This window comes from Apodemus sylvaticus, chromosome 3, assembly GCF_947179515.1.
Source record: "Apodemus sylvaticus chromosome 3, mApoSyl1.1, whole genome shotgun sequence".
Lineage (NCBI taxonomy): Eukaryota > Metazoa > Chordata > Mammalia > Rodentia > Muridae > Apodemus > Apodemus sylvaticus.
In genome coordinates this window covers 13,958,713-13,965,058 of record NC_067474.1, presented here as the reverse complement: position 1 = coordinate 13,965,058, position 6,346 = coordinate 13,958,713, and the positions used below count along the sequence as shown (strand labels likewise).

Sequence of the window (6,346 nt, the reverse complement as noted above, 5' to 3'; positions counted from 1 at the left end):
AAAAGCGATCTACAGATTCAATGCAATCTCCATCAAAATCCCAACTCAGTTCTTCATAGAGTTAGAAAGATCAATTCTCAAATTCATCTGTTATAACAAAATACCCAGGATAGCTAAAACTATTCTCAACAGTAAAAGAACTTATAGGTGAATCAGTATCCCAGACCTCAAGCAATACTACTGAGCAATAGTGTTAAGAATTACATGATATTGGTACAGTCACAGGCAAGTGGACCAATGGAATAGGATTGAAGCCCCAGAAATGAACCCACTCACCTATGGTCACTTGATTTTCCACAAAGGAGCAGAAAATACCCAGTGGAAAAAAGATAGACTTTTCTACAAATGGTGCTGGTTCAATTGGAGGTCAGCATGCAGAAGAATGCAAATTGATCCATTCTTATCTCCTCGTATTTGCTCAACTCCAAGTGGATCAAGGACCTCCACATAAAACCAGACACCCTGAAACTAATACAAAAGAAACTGGGGAAGACCCTTGAGGACATGGGCACTGGGGAAAAGTTCCTGAACAGAACACCAATAGCTTGTGCTCTAAGATCAAGAATTGACAAATGGGACCTCATAAAATTACAAAGTTTCTATAAGGCAAAGGACACTGTCAAAAGGACAAAAAGGCAACCAACTAAATGTGAAAAGATCTTCACCAGCCCTACATTGATAGATTGTATATCTAGTATATACAAAGAACTTAAGAAGTTAGACCCCAGAGAACCAAATAACCCTATTAAAAATTTGGGGTATAGAGCTAAACAAAGAATTTTCACCTGTAGAAATTTGGATGGCTGAGAAGCACCTTAAGAAATGTTCAGCATAATTAGTCATTAGGTAAATGCAAATCAAAACAGCCCTGAGATTTCGCCTCACACCAGTCAGAATGGCTAAGGTTAAAAACTCAGGAGACAACAGGTGTTGGCGAGGATGTGTAGAAAGAGGAACACTCCTCCACTGCTGGTGGAATTGTAAGATATTACAAGTACTCTGGAAATCAGTCTGGCGGTTCTTCAGAAAACTGGACATGACACTTCCAGAGGACCCTGCTATACCAACTCCTGGGTTTATACCCATAGGATTCCCCGGCTTACAATAAGGACACATGCTCTACTATGTTCATAGCAGCCCTATTTATAATAGCCAGAAGCTGGAAAGAACCCAGATGTTCCTCAGTGGAGGAATGGATACAGAAAATGTGGTATATTTACACAATGGACTACTACTCAGCAATTAAAACCAATGAATTCATGAAATTTTTATGCAAATGGTTAGAACTGGAAAATATCATCCTAAGTGAGTTAACCCAATCACAAAAGAATACACATGGAATGCAATCACTGATAAGTGAATATTAATTAGTCCAGAAGCTCTGAATACTCAAGACACAATTATCTTATCAAATGATTCCCATGAAGAAGGAAGGAGAGGGCCCTGGTCCTGGAAAGGGTTGATCCAGCATTGTATGGTAGTACCAGGACAGAGAAATGGGAGGGGGGTGATTGGGGAATGAGTATAGAGAAGAGGGCTTATGGGACATATGGGAAGGGGTGAACCACGAAAGGGGTAAGCATTTGGAATGTAAACAAAGAATATGGAAAATAAGAAGTAAAATAAAATAAAATAAAATATCAGCCCCTTCATGGAGGCCACATAGTTCTCCTTTAAACAGCAGGATTACATACTTGACGTTCTGACCTATATTTGACAGCATGGAAATACAAAAGACTTCCATCCACCATCCCTTCTTTCTAGAGTTTAAACACTTGCTTAGAGTAATAATCAGATTTTTAAAAACGGTTGTATTTTTAAAAACAACTACAACTAAGGCTGGGGAGATGGCTCAGTGGTTAAGAGCACTGACTGCTCTTCAAGAGGTCCTGAGTTCAATTCCCAGCAACCACACAGTGGTTCACAACCATCTATAATGGGATCTGATGCCCTCTTCTGGTGTATCTGAAGAAAGTTACAGTGTATTCATATACATAAAAAATACAAAAAAAAATCTACAACTAATCTCATGAGAACACTCTTAAAAGAATTCTTATAAAACACAAATACCTTAAAATAATTTTGTGGCACATCAGAGAGCTTAAAAAATATCAAAATAAAAACTAATGTTCAAGAAATTATCATCTCTCTTTTAAGTAGAAACCACTGAGGCAAGATGTTTTCCATTATTAACTCTGCTTCTCAAAATTAGCAGAGCTAATTCTACCAGATGGAGCACATCCTCTGATCCTTGGTTGTAGCTGCCAGATTGAGAGTTTATGACTAAATGCAAAGGAAGTTAAAACTAAACTCCTACCTTCTGTAATGGGGAAAACAAATATTTGCCTTTAGAGAGTTAATGTCTATCTTTATGTTCAAGTCATGACAAAGTTCATAGCAGTTTAAAGACTGATTCCACAGATAGCAAATCCATTTGTTTTAGGCAAATGGTTAGAACTGGAAAATATCATCCTAAGTGAGGTAACCCAATCACAAAAGAATACACATGGAATGCAATCACTGATAAGTGAATATTAATTAGCCCAGATTGGGGAATGGGTGTAAACTAAACACATCCATCTCCACTGTATACAAGACTCTCCTATAGAACTAGTAAACAAAGTACTGAGTTACCAACTCACACACCCTAAGTTGTGGAACAAAAAGCATTTAACAGGTTTCACAGATACAGTATCAGAGCTCTTAGATAGAGCACTTCCATTTTTATACTCTGCAAAGTGTGAACAAAGCTTCAATTAACTAACTGCCTTACAGGAACATGTTAATTTGTGACAGTGGGCCAGGCGCTTAACTTCAGGAAGAGAGGCTTTGCGACTTTGACTTAAACCAGACCTTCACTAATATTCTCTCTGAAAACACTTTGATATCACACCAATTGGACTTACTTGGCTTTTAAGTTTGTCACTGTTGTGCCAAAACCCATATTCAGTTGGAATATATGCTAGTAAGGGCATCTGAAGCCTGAATTGGTTCCATTTGTTTCTGTGTTGAGAATACACTGGATACCAACTATACACACACACACACACACACACACACACACACACACACACACACACACTCACACACACATACACACACACACACACACACACACACACACACGCTCACACACACACACACTCACACATGGAATATGGTCAAAAGGGCTAAGGGGAGTAACTGCCTCCTTAACTGGAGTTTAATAAACTTTTTAGGGATCCATGGACACATTAAAACAGAATAAGGCCAAGTGTTGGTCTCCGCAGCTTCAAGAAGATGACTGAGCCATGTTGAAAAGGGAAGCAGTTTGCTTAGGAATGCAAACCTCCCGTGAATGATTCCTGAGTTAGCGCTGAGGAGCACAGCATATGTTTCTTCCCTCTTCTGATTAGTTTCAAGGTGATGGGGAATTTGCTTAACAATGAAAATTCATTGGAAACTAGATCAGCCAGGTGAATGTGGTAGAATGCGCCTGTAATCCCAGAGTTTAGGAGATTGATCCAGGAAGTGTTGTGAGTTTGAGGCCAGCCAAAACTACATAGCAAGATCCTGGTATAAACAACAGAATTCCAAGGATCACAGATTTTTAGGTATTCAAGATCAGAAGAGAAAATGACCATTTTAGAACTAGGTTTGCTTTTTTCAGTCAAGGTATCCAATTTTATGCTTTCATTAGAATTACTGAATACTGTCAGTATCACATGACAAATGAAACCCACCAATAAATTATCACGGAATTACCACAAATGCCAAGCATCTACATGACAGCAATTAATAGCATTTTACATTCTTTTCTCAAGTAGCAAAGGATACCTCTTTATTTGAACACACATCAGCTTTTGTTAGTTGACAACCTAACTTATAGACATGTTTTAAATACTTTTAAAAAGCTATATAGTTTAAAGAACATTTATCTAATGGGGGGAAGAGATGGAGGTATGAACTATGGCTTCAGTTTCCATGTGGCTAAAAATAAGGGTCTGAAATTGTAACGATATCTAGGCTTACCACACAGCTCACCAGGTATTTCCAGTCCTGGTATAGAACCACACTAAGTTTTATCCTTATAGCACTAACAGCAGGCATCTGGTAAAAATCTATAAGCAGGAATAATAGACAGGGAACAAATATAGATGAACTGCTTTTTCTGTGACACTAACTGGCTAGTTCAAGTTTTGAAACCATGACCTGGTCCATTAATACTAGTTCATTCAACTGAGATAATTATTCAAGCTCCTATAGGATGCTCCAACTGCTCTAGGCTGGGAGAAGAAGGATGTTGAGAAGGGAACTAAGGGCCTCTCTCTCTCTCTCTCTCTCTCTCTCTCTCTCTCTATATATATATATATATATATATATATATATATATATATTCCATGAAGAAACTATGCAGTGAAGATATAACCTGCCTGCTAATAACTATATTTAAGGTTTGAAGAATCATTAATCACAGTTATAAAATAATAACATGCCAATTTTTACAGTATCTAGTTAACTATAAATGGAGGGCTTCCTGGTATGAACCAATTTGTTATAACGGAAGCCCACCGACTATTAGATTATCAGTAAGCTAGAAGAAATTACAAATATTTATAGGTGGTAACCTACCAAAAAATAAGATTAGCTAGAATTAAATGAAATTACTCATAATTGTTTCAGTTCCATCTTTCTACTGGGAGAACCCCTAATAGGGAAACTATTTTCATTTACATATGAAGTGTCTGCCATCAGGTAGATACACCTTTCCCTCAAAGGTAGATGGTTCATAGTCACTTTCCTATACAATGGTTCTTGAAACATCTATTTCAATTACAAACTGAAATGGAAGCCTACAGAGCACTTTTAGGAAAAAGGCACTTTGTTGTGAACATTGGATTTAATTGCATGCAGTTGAGAGTATTCATGCTTGCATTTATGAATACAGAGCAGATGCCAGTTTATAGAATATAGCTGACCACATTACAAATCAATCCATCAGCAACATTAATTATATTTTCCTGAAGAGAGTAATTTATGACATTTCTTCTCCAAACTAACAAGGCAAAGATCAACAGTTGGGGGCAGTGGGGGGAATCACCGGCAGTTGTTACCTTAGAGCTTAAGAAACTGTTATCAGCAGAACTGCATGTCTATAGTTTAGTTCTCTGCATCAATGTAAACTGCTTTTCAGAGGACAAAGCCAGTAGGCAGGTGTGTTTGTTTCTAGGGGAAATCCAGAGCATAGAACTAATGAGGAGAAACAGGTCCATTTTTCTGGTCGGACAGCAGAGTGAGGAGGTAGTTATTCTGAAGAGGCCTCAGGTTAAATGGCTGAGCTCAGTAATTGAGTGGGGGAAGAGGTAGCAGGAGATGTGGAGAGGAGCAGGAACATGCCCCCTCCAGGGATGTCAGAACCAAGTCATCGGTGCAGCTTGAAAATGGTTCTTTTCTGATGACAGAAGTTCAAAGGGTCTTACTACATCACCACACAGAGCAGCCTCATACAACCATGGGTGCCATTGTCACTCCTTTGGGGCCTTTTCATTTGTTATTGGCGTATCTCCCTTATGAGTATGTAAAAGACATCCTCCACATCCTGTCTGGTCTTGGCTGAGGTTTCAATGAATGGAATTCCGTAACTCTTAGGCAGCTCATGGACTTGCTTTGTGTCAACAGTCCTTGTTGGCAAGTCACACGTGCTCCCTACCAGTACCATGGGGACATCCTCAGAGTCTTTTACACATTTAATTTGTTCCCTGTAGAGGTTTATATCTGCAAATGATTTGCTGTTGATATGGCAAATACATAGAGGAAGCCTTCGCCTGCCCTCATGTATTGGTTTCTCATGGCTCTGTACTCCACTTACCCAGCTGTGCCCAGCATGTCCAGCAGACAGGTCTCAGCATCAATCACCACTTGTTTTCAGTAAGAGTTCTCTATGGTGGGATCATATTCATCCACAAAGTGGTTCTGGATTAGCTGGATTGTCAAAGCACTTTTCCCAACACCACCTCCTCCAATCACTACCAGTTTGTACTCAGTCATTTCACACCAGCAAAAATCTCAAACTCCGCAGACTCCACTGAGAAGCTGTTGGAGACCCTAAAAGCTCCCCCACCCGGGAATGGCACTTCCCTCCTTGACTTGTTAAAGAAGAGATTTTTAAAGCTCAGAGAAACTGCAATGCTAGAGTGATCATACTATGTAAAAATCTAATCGTCTACAATGGGAAGGTTCAGAAGACATGCTATACTAATCATAAAAGATGCAAAAAGGTGAAAGGGTCACTAACACCTTTGAAAAGCTTTATTTTCACTCTTTGTCTTGTGCTGGAACTTAGGGTTGGAGATGCTGCTGCTCAGTT

At 39.0% G+C, this 6,346-nt stretch overlaps 1 pseudogene; it reads right to left on the bottom strand.

The window, feature by feature from the left end:
* Positions 1-5,530: 5,530 nt before the first annotated feature.
* Positions 5,531-6,027, bottom strand: LOC127679794 (GTPase NRas-like; annotated as a pseudogene).
* Between the last annotated feature and the right edge of the window lie 319 nt (positions 6,028-6,346).